This window comes from Cupressus sempervirens, chromosome 5 (genome assembly GCF_028749045.1).
Source record: "Cupressus sempervirens isolate cs-2001-9-10 chromosome 5, ASM2874904v1, whole genome shotgun sequence".
NCBI lineage: Eukaryota > Viridiplantae > Streptophyta > Pinopsida > Cupressales > Cupressaceae > Cupressus > Cupressus sempervirens.
In genome coordinates this window covers 928,837,055-928,849,876 of record NC_143122.1, presented here as the reverse complement: position 1 = coordinate 928,849,876, position 12,822 = coordinate 928,837,055, and positions in this window count along the sequence as shown.

Sequence of the window (12,822 nt, the reverse complement as noted above, 5' to 3'; positions counted from 1 at the left end):
CTTACCTTAATAATTTTTTGAATGTTCAAAATAAAAAATTCCTTGTAACTTGTCAACTAAAAGATTATTTTACCAGTGGCAGTCAGAGCTTTGCTAGTACCGGCCTCACCATGTTGTCCTTGACTAGGTTTTGGATTAGTTGCCAAAAAATCTTATAACAAGAACATGTATTACATGTTTTACTTCACAACATAAAAGATTATAAAATATAAATCTTTATTGAACTTTTGTTATAACTAAAGATTCATTACTGCTTACTTCATAATGACGAGCTTGTGCTCTCAAATCACATAGCCTCTTCATCATCTCCTTGGAATATTTGCTTCTTCCAAAATTCTCATTACTTCTAAATTAATTTTTTTCTTCAACATAATTGTTACATTAGGTGTTTCTACAATATCATCATCAGAAGAGGTAACTATTGGCTTTGTACTTACTGTAGGTGATTTTCCCTTATCTTGAACATCAAATTGTGAGAGGAATATCAATAAAACTATAATAAAAACTCAAAAACCATAAATAAAATAATGTAATAATATAAAAATTTTCAACTATCTAATTTGTACAATTTCAATAAGGTTTACCCTTGCTGAAGAATGGGTGGGAGTAGCATCCTTGTGGCCTTTATCATGTGTGGGATCCATATCATCCTGTGACAAAGATTAAACATAAAAACTTCAGCTAACTAAAAGCAATAGACAACAAAAAAAAATTATTAAAAAAATGGTATATAGTACTTTCAACCCTCATGATATTAACTTTGTTTGTATCAATGCAATTTAAATGGTAATCTATTAGCAGTTCTTCCCTTGCACTTCTTGATTTTATTATACAAATGAAAACTTCATTCACCTCACGTTCCTCAAATATGAAATTGGGTTGCTTACTAGTTGAGGAAGGTTGCATACTATTTATAAAACCTACAATATTACCTGTTGCTTTTGGTCTCCTATCAATGTACATAGCTAATCTTTTACTTTTATCATTTTCTTTCCATTGTATATAATTAGCTGATAGTGCATACCTATGCATACTTTTTTTTATATCGAACAATCTGTGTTCAATCATTGTAATTGTAACATGGATTGACATACTTAAGCAATTCAAAAACTTTTTTGTAACATACCTTTATCCCATCCATGGAAAATAAGCTCAAACCATGTAATGAGGATGGAGCAATGTAATATATCCTCTCATTAACACAAAAATTGGTTTTAATTAGAGGTAGCTAATTTGGTACCCATTCCCTCCTAATGTGTGTTCACCAGAAGGGTACCTTGATGTCACCTTTGGTCTCATCATCATAAGAACATGACCTCCCATTAGCAAGGAAAAATTGAATGCATTTATCAATTTTTTTCTAATATTTTGACCTCTAGCTAATCTCCCTATTTTAGATGTACTACATGTAGAGCTTTCATCTACAATTTCCTCATTTCCCTCATTTGATGTAGATAGATATGACAAGTACCTATTTGGTAGGTCCTACAATCCATCAAATGGAAATTTGATAATATTTAAACAATATATATAGAATAATCAAGTCGTGAATCATACTTGTAGTTCTTCCTTGTCTATACATGAGAGATATAAAATGTAGTAAGTTGAAAGTGATTATACAATTATATTTCTATACGGACCTTCTTTGTCTATATATACATTATATGATTATATAATATGTCTATTTATAACATATGTGCTCAATGATAAACAAGAAGAATATAAGAAAATTATGTCTAGCTATTGACTTATAAATGCCACTGTGCACAATCCATGCCCAAGGGGTCAAATTTCCTGCATATGTTAATCATTTATCTTAAGTTAGCTAAAAATTACATGATATGTGTATGCTACAAATAACTTAGAAGACAACATGAAAAATATGCAACATCGTAAACATGAAAAAATTTATCTTATATATGGAATGCAAGATTGTTAACAAAAGGGGTTACAATGTTTGTAGTCAATTTCCTATTTGCACAAAGGGTGATAATCAGACACAATATAAACATTGGTAATTATAAATAACATATGTTGTAATCAAATTTCCTGCATATGTTAATCATTTATCTTAATTTAGCTAAAATTTGCATGATACATGTACGCTACAAATAACTTAGAAGACAACATGAACAATATGCAACATCATAAACGTGAACAAATTTACTTTATATATGGAATGCAAGATTGTCAACAAAAGTGGTGACAATGTTTGTAGTCAATTGCCTATTTACAAAAGGCTGATAATCAGATACAATATAAACATTCATGGTAATTATAAATAACATATGTTGTAATCATTAGAATTGAACACAATAAATATGTAATCATTACAATTGAAAGCAATAAATCATGTCAATCATTTCATTGATCATTTCAATTATGTTATTGATTATCTTCTTCTTCATCATCCTCATTATTATCATCATCATCATCATTACCATCATCACCATCATCATTGACATCATCACCATCATCATCGCCATCATCACCATCATCATTGCCATCATCACCATCACCACCATCATCATCATCACCATCATCTTGATCTTCATCATCTACTTCTTCATCATCTTCAATATCTTCTTCTTCCATAACATTATACTTTATCAGCCTTCCTCTTGGATCATGTCTAACAAAAAATGATCAACCTTGTTTATGTGAAACCTTTGAGTAAAAAACTTCCTCACATTGGCTTGGAAGAACATAGGGCTCATCTCTAACTGGCTCAAATGACCTTGTATTAATCATTGTAAATCCATTATCATGTTGAATAACTATTCTATCTAGATCATTTTGATTTAGTCATAACCTGTACCATTTGACGATGAATAGAATTACTTTGAAGGAGTTAAAGTTGCACTCAATTATATCATCCAAGATGCCATAGTATTGATTTTGAGATTTTTGAGGATGTATGTCATTTCTAGATGATATATTAGTGACCTCAAAAATTGCAGCTATCCCACAATCACAAGTTTTCTTTGTCTCATCCAACTCTTTATGCAAAACTTGTGGTCATGATAGTAAATAGCTTTGTGGTGCTTGACTTGCAATTTTTGAAGCATGTGTAAATTATTTGCATTGTGAGTTAAACATATGTCAAGTTATGATCATTAATAAATTTCTACGTACCTCTCCACATCTTAAACCCTTTACTAGATCAACTACCATCGGCATAACATTGGAATCTCCATTATAATGAGCTTCTATAACCAATGAAGCAACACCTTCCAATGTTAATGAGCAACCATTTTATTTACATCATTCAATCCATATTGTCATCTAATCAAGATTGTTCACAATATACAAATGTATTACATCCCACTCTCAACCACTTGCATCAAAAAATACACCAATTATAAGTAACTTATATTGAAGATTTATAAGAATTAATTAACTACAATAACATCTTAGATTTACCTCTCACTTTCTTCAATCTACCTTTTCCCATCAAGTATTCCCCTTCGAATTTGTTAATTGAGTTGGGATCCAAAATACTATCTACATGGATCTTTGCTACAAACTTAGGAAGATATTCACTAATGTACACCATGTTCTAGTATATCATATATCCCTCCACCATAAAACCCTCAGGATGTGCTCTCTATCAAACCAAGCCTTTCAAAAATTTCAAGTGCCTCTCAACCATCCACATTGACCTAGTTGGTATATGTCCACAAATTCAATCTCCTCAACTTTATGTATAAGGTAGTGTTCTTATGCATTGAAAAAACTTGGAGGTAGACCTTTTTTCATTTCACAATAAGTAGAGGAATTTTTCTCTTCCAATATTTTATATCTTCTTTATTGATTTTTTTAGATGACAACCACCTCATGTATTTTCTAAGATCATATATAACCTGTTTGACATTGTTGGCAAAGTGGTGTGGGAGAGATAGAGGTAGAACATACTACAATATTTGTAAAGTAATCTTGTCAATATTTTATAAAACAATGAAATTAAAACTACATGCGGTATACAAATATATAGTGAATACAAAATAGCATGATTTACCTTAATCAATGTATGCCAATCATGTGTTTTCAACCCTAGCCCAAATTCACTCTTCTTTGATATGAGATTGTTTATGTTCGTAGCAAATCCTATGGAAAATCATATTTTTTTTATGACTTCTTTTATACCATTTCTCTGCTGCTCTAACAATAACCAACTAAGGGCACTTGTATTAATCTAGTCTCCATTGTTATTTGATCAAATGCCATTTTTCATTACATGGTTGGATTCTTCAATGTCACTACAAGTTTTGAAATTTTGGTCTTTGTTATGCCTTCTATCCAAGATTTTCCATAATGTCTCTATTACATTCTTTCCAATATGCATATGATCAAACAAATGCACAATTGAGAGTTGCTAATAGTACGGTAACCTAGTAAATTGCATAGGATAAATTTTTAGTCCTTTTAGAAGTTGGTCATTAATGCCTTGACGACCTTCACAAGCATCACTTACATCATAAGTAAATAAAACACAATATCAAAGTATAAATTTGAAACAAAAAGCATCAAATGGAATGACATTACCTTGACGATTTATTTTATTGTATGCCAACTTCCATAGACGAGGTGTCATTATCTGTGGCTTTGACGTAGTCTCTTCTTTACCATTGAAAATATGTTTTTCAGTAATTCAATACTTATGATTTCTATGTAGAAAGTGTCTATTCTCATTGAACACCTACTTTCTTAAACTTTTTGAATGATGAGATTTCATCTTTGGACCACAAACTAGACATGCAAATTTTCCCTTTGTTTGAAGACCTACAAGATCGTGTATAATTGGATTAAATGTGTTAACATTGTGTTGTCACTATAATATACCAAAAAAGAGGTTTTAATAAGAGAACATACCACAAAAATGTGTTGACCTAGGGGTATCATGTATTGTCCATACAAACATGGCATGCAATTGAAATTGTCTTTATCTAATTGGTCTACAGATGTCATACATAATAACCCCATTCCATAACACCATCAACTCATCGATAAGGGGTTCCATATATACATTGATATCTTTAACTTGGTACTTACCTAGTTGAATGAACAAAAAGATTAAATAATTATTATGACCATTTTGATGGATTAGTAATAATAAATTAATTTAGATGACCATTAAATCAAAAAATACCTAGAACAATTAGTGTCAACATTATGTGCTCTCTCTTTAGGGACAACTAAGGAGGTATGTCATTGTTGATAACAAAAACATGCCACACTACGTAAGTAGATCTCATCTCTCCAAAAGGATTGACATCATCTGCTACCAATGAAAGCTTGAGATTATGAGGTCATTCTTTAAAGTGCAGCCATTTTTCTTCTATTTCCTTAAATATCAAACCATTTGTAGGCATTCATATAATGTCATCTTGACTTCTATTGTGTGTATGGTAATCCATAAATTGTGCCAAGGTATTGCACTTGAATAATCATTGTAGACGTGGAATAATGGAAATATGCCAGAGAACCTTGTGAGGCTCCTTTTTTGTTAATTGATCTGATTGATATCTACTATTATGACAAATAGGGCATTGTGTTGTAAATTCATGCTATTTATGATATATAATATGATCGTTTGGACATGCATGTATTGTTTGATACTCCATTCCAATATCTTTCATGATTGCAAATAATTCTCGGTATGAGCGAGGTAGAATGTTTGATCGCGGTAACAAACACTCACCTATTAACCTATGACCAAAAATATATTTTGTTGATTTCAATAATATTAATTGCTACATGAACCCAATGTTAATTATAAGGGAACTAAAAGTAAAATAATGAAAGAATATGACATACCTTAACATACATGTAATTGCTATGTTGGATAAACCATTCATAACCTTCAAGTTTACCAACAATAATATAGTAGCAAGAAGAGTTGTTTTAGAGCCTTCATATATGGACTTGTGTGCCTTCTCAAGTATAGGTACATCAAGCTCTACATCAACATCATCATCATCATCATCATCATCATCATCATCATCATCATCTTGATCATCACGATCATCTTGATCATGATGATATTCATCATCATGATCTTCTTCCATGGTATCATTACATTCTACTTCAATATTCACACCTCCATGTTCCCTCATTTGGGAATCTGCATTCTTCAAATTTTCATGGTCCATAACATGAAACTCAAGGACATTGACCTATATGAAAATGATGACCTTATATTGGCCATGACCATGATGTCATCATCAAATCATGTCTTATGTAATTTATAAATTACTACAATACATATCAATGGATGATATTCATTTCTAACTTCAATGTGACCATCTTTCCTACAATGATCCTCAACTATTTTGATTAGATATCTCCAAGTCTTTAAGCCCTTAAAAATTTTGCAAGGACAACAACATTTTTCATATCCTTTTCTTTTTGAGTTAGACCAAAGTCTAGCAATTTTCTCCCTATTTTTTTGTGCATTGATATCGTCAAACCTAGTCTTTCTTGAATGGAATGGCTCATTGGTGGAAGAAGGATGATTTGTTCACAACCTATAGATGGAGTAGTAAGAGGAAGACACGTATAGAAATGAATACTAAAGCAAGATAGATAGAAAGAGGTACAAATAGAGAGATAGATTGATAAAGAGATAAAGAAATATAAAAAATGAAAAGAAACAAATACTTAGTTGGCCTTCCATAACTCTACCTCTACATATTATACTTGCTACATACAAGCATTTCTTGAGAAAATGGGTACTAGCAGCTAAGAAGGGAATAGGAGAGTCCATTTAGCTCAAGAGGAGGATGCACAAAGTGACCAAGGGGCAAGAGGAAATGCTGATCTAGAGAGAGGAGAGTCTCTAATATTCAATAGAACCATACTAAAGACTATGATAGAGAAAGAACCTCCCCAAAGAAAGACATTATTCAAAACACTCTACAAGGTAAGAGGTAAGGTCTACAAAGTTATTGTAGATTCTAGTTCAATGGATAATATAGCCTCAGTAGAAATGGTAGAGAAGTTTGGATTGAAGAAGTTGCCTCATCCTAACCCTTATAAGGTTTCATGGCTAAATAAGGAGTAGTAGGTCACAGTAAATGAACAAGTTCATGGTCAATTTCAAATAGGAGAGTACAAAGACAAGATTGCCTATGATGTTGCAGAAATGGATGCTTGTCACCTATTGTTAGGTAGGTCCTAGCAATTTTGATGTCAATTCTAAGTATGATTAAAGGAGAAATGTTTACATCATCTCCAAAAATGGGAAGGAATACAACATGAGACCATTGCTAGAAGATAGGAAGGAGGTCCAACATGAACCTAGTGTGATGATGGTTGGAGAGGAATTTTTGAAGACCCTCAAGGTGAAAAACACCCCTTGCTTTGCCATAATAGTAAAGACAAAACTTGGAGAAAAAGGAAAGAAAGGCAGATCCAATGAAAGGACTGTGGGACCCAAGAAAGTAAGGCAACTATTGGACAATTATAAAGAAGTAATTTCAGATTGTACCAAGGGAAAATACACCAAACTCATGATGAGAAAGATGGGACCCTTCAAATTTTGCAAAAATATGGCACAAATGCATATAAACTTGAACTCCCTACTAACATTGGTTTATCTAACATTTTTAATGTTTGTGATTTGTATCCCTATAAGGGAACTGCTAACTATGATATAGGTCAAATGGATGGAGTGGAGGTGACTGTGATAAGGCATTTCAATTAACCATTTGCTCACTATTGAACATCAAAATTCTATAAGCTTGTGATTCCATTGAAACATGATTCTATTCTACAGATAATTATCCACAACAAAATGACTAACCTCCTCAAAAGAAGAATCCTCACTATTAGAAATTTTTCCCGGCAGCTTCTTTGCAATGGCAAGATTTTTTCTTATAGGATGCTTCACCTTTATCTATAGAGCATCAACACAAAAATGAGTACCATAAAATCAAAACATATGTTATATTATCAATATGATCCCAAAAAGCAACAAAATAATTGGCATTGTTTAGATCTGATATTTTTTTCAACATAAATGTTCTAGTTCGCTCAAAGACAAAGACAAAGACCCTAGGAGAGTGGGTTCCACTTGGGAAGGTAGAGAGCCACATGTAGTAGGGCTTGGTAATACCTGTGTACTAATGCACAATCTATGTCGTGCTATCAACCATCTCAATAAAGAAAAATAGAGAAAATTTGTACTTGAAATTAGATGGAGAAAGATGTAGCACATGACTTCTAAAACCAAGGCTCAGGATCTATAGTATAAAAAGTTGGATTTTCAAGTGTAAAGAGCTGAGTTTAAATGCATGCATTTTTTTCAGTCTATAATGTATGTCAAATTCTATGCTATGCAATCAAGGGTTAAAATTGAAAACAACTCAAAATGCATAAATAAACATTCTTGCATTATCATAGACAAAATCAAAAAACAAATTTGATTCTAGAGAATCCCTCAAATAAGAAGAAAACTCTTGTAGAGTAATTACTATTCTTAATGCCACTAGATTATGGTCTAACAAGCATTGAGGTGGAGTCTCTTATACCACAGAGACATGGTGTTATTGCCTAAGAAGTTGTTAGTGCAAAGGTGGAGTCTCTTATACCATAGAGGCCTGGCATGAATGCCTAAGAAGTTGTTGGTGCAAATAATGTCATCATGGTAGCCATAAAATATGTTTCTACTTCTTGGGAAGCTCTTGGTGATGACAAGTATTATCACCATGAAGACCAATCTAGGGCTAGAAAAGTTGAACATATATTTTTCACAATCAATGATGTCTATTGTTAAACTTTTGAACATTGTAAAATTTTATTCATCATAAATATTTCAGATCATACATCATGATCTAAAATTTAGGTTCTTTGATATTGATAACAATCATGATCTAAAATTTAAGTGTGATGAGAAATCGACTAAAAAAGATTGATGAGAAGTTGTCAAGGTTTGCATGTTATTGCAATAGTTTCTTAGGTTTGTCAGAATGGGTGTTTCATGTTTGACTAAAACATGATTAGAACGGGTCTCAAAATAGTTAGATATGTTATTGAAATCAAACTTGACCCTTTAGGAGTGATCATGACTTTCCAAGTCATCAAAGTGAAAAAATTACAAAAACTAGCAATGACAACTTCAGGGTAAACTTTAAGAAAGCCGCCTCCAAATAAAGAAATAAAATATTGGTGAATCTTTCATTATTTTGTAAAAATAAAATTATTTCTATTGGCAAATCTCTCAATTTTTAATTCTAAATATGATTAATATTGGCGATTATTTTTGAATCATAATTTTTTTTGTATAAAATATTGATGAATCTCAATAATAATAGGAAGTTCATTAATCACCATGAAGTATTACAAATCAAAATTGAACATTTTTTTACCTCGTGGAATATTATGAGAATCGTTACATATGCTTTAAATCAATAGTGAAAAATAAATATTGGTGATATTTCCCTAAAGTAACTAATAATTATGATAATTATTGGTTAGTTTAATTTAATTTCTCCAACAACATATTATATTTAGGTAACTCAAATCTATTCATGTAATGAATATTGTGGCGATTATTTGTGTTTAAATTTTTTAATAAAATAAATTATTGAGCGATTTTAAATATTCTATAACTGAATTTTATAAAACTAGGGTGATTTAGGTTGTATCAAATCTTAAATTATTAGCCAAATTTCTAGCCAAAAAATTCTAAAATTAGCCAATTTATGAATATTAGCCACTAAATTATACCCTAGACAACTTTGACAGCAATATTAGAAAGTCACCAAGAAATGGGTGGGGATCGATAAAGAAAGTTGGTACTTGGAAAATCGAGTTATATGAGCTCATTTGAAATCATTTTGAGGGGTTGGCATTCCCAGTGTATGAAATATTGACTAATATAGAAAATTGTTACATTAAAAAACTATCACAATGTTCTTACAACTTAGAACTCTATATTCTAATGGATTGAAATGAGTGGGTTGATTGCATGACTTGATGAGTCATTCCAAGTAATTTCTTAGTGCATTAATTAAGTTCCCATTTTATGTTTTGGTAGTTCTAAATAAATTTTTTCTTCTTGGCTAGTTCACTGGCCTAGGTAGAGTAGTTGGTGTAGGAGCCCCACACACAACCAAGCCAATGGTGCAGCTTATGAAGATTGATGCATTACCAAGTACATTAGTTTTACACTTACACCAACAAGCACATAAGTCCATCGCATACGGATTAAGGTAAATGAAGTAGTGGCTTGGGAGGATGTGGACTCAGTACAATGGACACCATCATATGCTCACATGGACAATGTCATACATATTATCACCTTGGTAAGATGCATGAAAATGGAATGTTAAATCAACATTAAATGGAAAAAGGTAGATGTTATAAGGAGAACCCATAATATAGTTATCTTATTAAATATAATTAACTTTATTGAAAGGACATGTCCTTATGAAATACCATATATTTATCAACTTTTGAGAATTATATCATATGGATTATTATCAAAACTTATACAAATAAGGAGCAAATAGAGAAATACCCTAAACGGACATTACAAGTGGTATCAGAACATAGATCTTGCCATCCTGTAGAACTTGTGCTAAAATATTAACATATTTAATTTGATTGAGTTGATGACTAGAGAATAATTATCACAGGAAATAAAAGAAATATGTATAGATTCATTTATTGATCATCAATTGATAATTTATAACAACATGGAGAACTATATATCTTTAGTGCCAAAGGTATACAGTTTAATCATTGGGCAAACTGCTACTATCGTTCAGTGCTAGACATAAATGAAAGAATTTAAGTTAATGGGAAGTATTTACAAATTGTATTTGGCACATTTATTCTAACACTTCTAAGCTTTTATATTATCTAAGTGTGGTATCAAAATCATATAGATATGGCCAGTCATGGAAACTAACCCTTGTACGGGTGATGTCCTCTATAGTCTATTTAAAAAATCAGCATATTAGGGCTTTTATTATTGAGAAAATACTTCGCGCCAAACACGTAGACCCTCTACAAAGAGAAATATCATTGAATAGAGGCAATAGTAATAGAAGATACAAAGATATACACTGGAGCAGCATAAGAAGATACATACATATATGATCATGATACATTTCCAATTAGCACTGGATGCCAAATTCACTTCAGGGTAGAAGATACTTGCCCGGTCAGAAAGAAGGATGATGACAAGATCTAAAAGCTTATTCTACAAAGACTCTAAGTTGAAATATAATGACAGAGAATGGACGTAAGTTCCAGTCTTTAGCAAAGGTGCCTTGAACATACACAGATCATGGTATTCATCCAAAACATTCAAAAAAACATCAAGATTATCCAAGAAAGGATGATTAAAAATAAATAAAAATTGGATGAGAGTGTCATAGACCACTATTTATACACATGCAACATGTTAAGGAGGAGATGCGAAAGTTTACACAAGAATATTGGACAAAGATAATTATCAAAAAGAACTTTGTAAACCTAGGCTAATCACTACCAAATCACAAGATCATTATCACCGAGTTGTGAGCAGCAAGGAGTCACGTTGATTGAATCACGTGGGCCTAAAGAAAAGACTGAAGTGTATTAGGAAGGAGTTACGAGAATCACCAAAAACTACAGTAGCATCAAAGATTTTGATTCACTAATAAAAGGCATGGAACAAGGGCAAAGGAGAAGATCGGGTTTGTCATGAAAGCTCCAAGAAACTCCAAATACAAGAGAGCCCACCTAAGGCAGAGAACAACAATACATCTAGGACAAAAGACCCCATACGTCCCAAACCCAAAGTTGGGAACATGGCAACCCACAAACCCCAACCCCTTATAGAGGTCAAATCAGTGCACAACCCAACAACACCTCAAGTGCCAACATGGGACTTTCCATCTCTAAACACCACCCATAAGAGCCAAACCCCTTTGAAGTGTGGAGAAGATTCAATGGAAGAAAGCCATCCTTGAGCACCAAACACCCACTGAACAGCCAAAAAACTACACCGTGCACCAATGAGATCCACCCTCAAAACATGACAGCACCCAACAAAGCTAGAGGGAATGGCCATTAAGAAGGCCCCCCAATCCATCATCCTCATCCACTTCAAATTCCTCACCCTCACCATCACAAGCATCCGAGCTACAAACCCTAGCCCGTTTGTTGCCTGCTCTCTCGTTCATCCCACTCATCAATATTCAATGTTAGAAAAAATGTTGTTAAGGTTGAGTAAATTTATAATTATAATTTCTTGTTGAAGTTAAATGAATTTATATATTTGCATTCTCCAATTATAAATAATAAGCTACAAGTTATTCTATCTGTTATATTTATTTTTTCTCTTTTATTAGTATGAGACCTTTGGCTTTTAATAATATGATCAACTAAACCATTACTTATAAGTAAATAAGTAGTTTTTGTTGACTTGATAAGCGAACAAGCACTTACCTGTCATGGATTTCTTGAGGCGGCTATTTTCTACTCTTGTTGGTTTTCTAGCTGCTAAAACCTTTCCCAAGTTGATCGTCTTTGCGAATGGGATTCTAAAATGGGAGGAGATCAGATATTACATCAGAACACTAAGAATGTATCTATTATATTTGTGTCTCAAAAAGATCTACTGAACTACAACAAAGTTTGATCGGTATATTCTTCTCACATGGAAAATTGATATTTCTAATTTATTGTCGGTAGAGGAATCTTCTGGAACTTAACACCTAAACAGTCCACTTACACCTCATGCATACATAGAAATTGTAAACATCCCCTTGTATTGCTATTGAAATTCTATATAAGGGATTCTACTGGAAAATTTTGTAAATGCTTTAT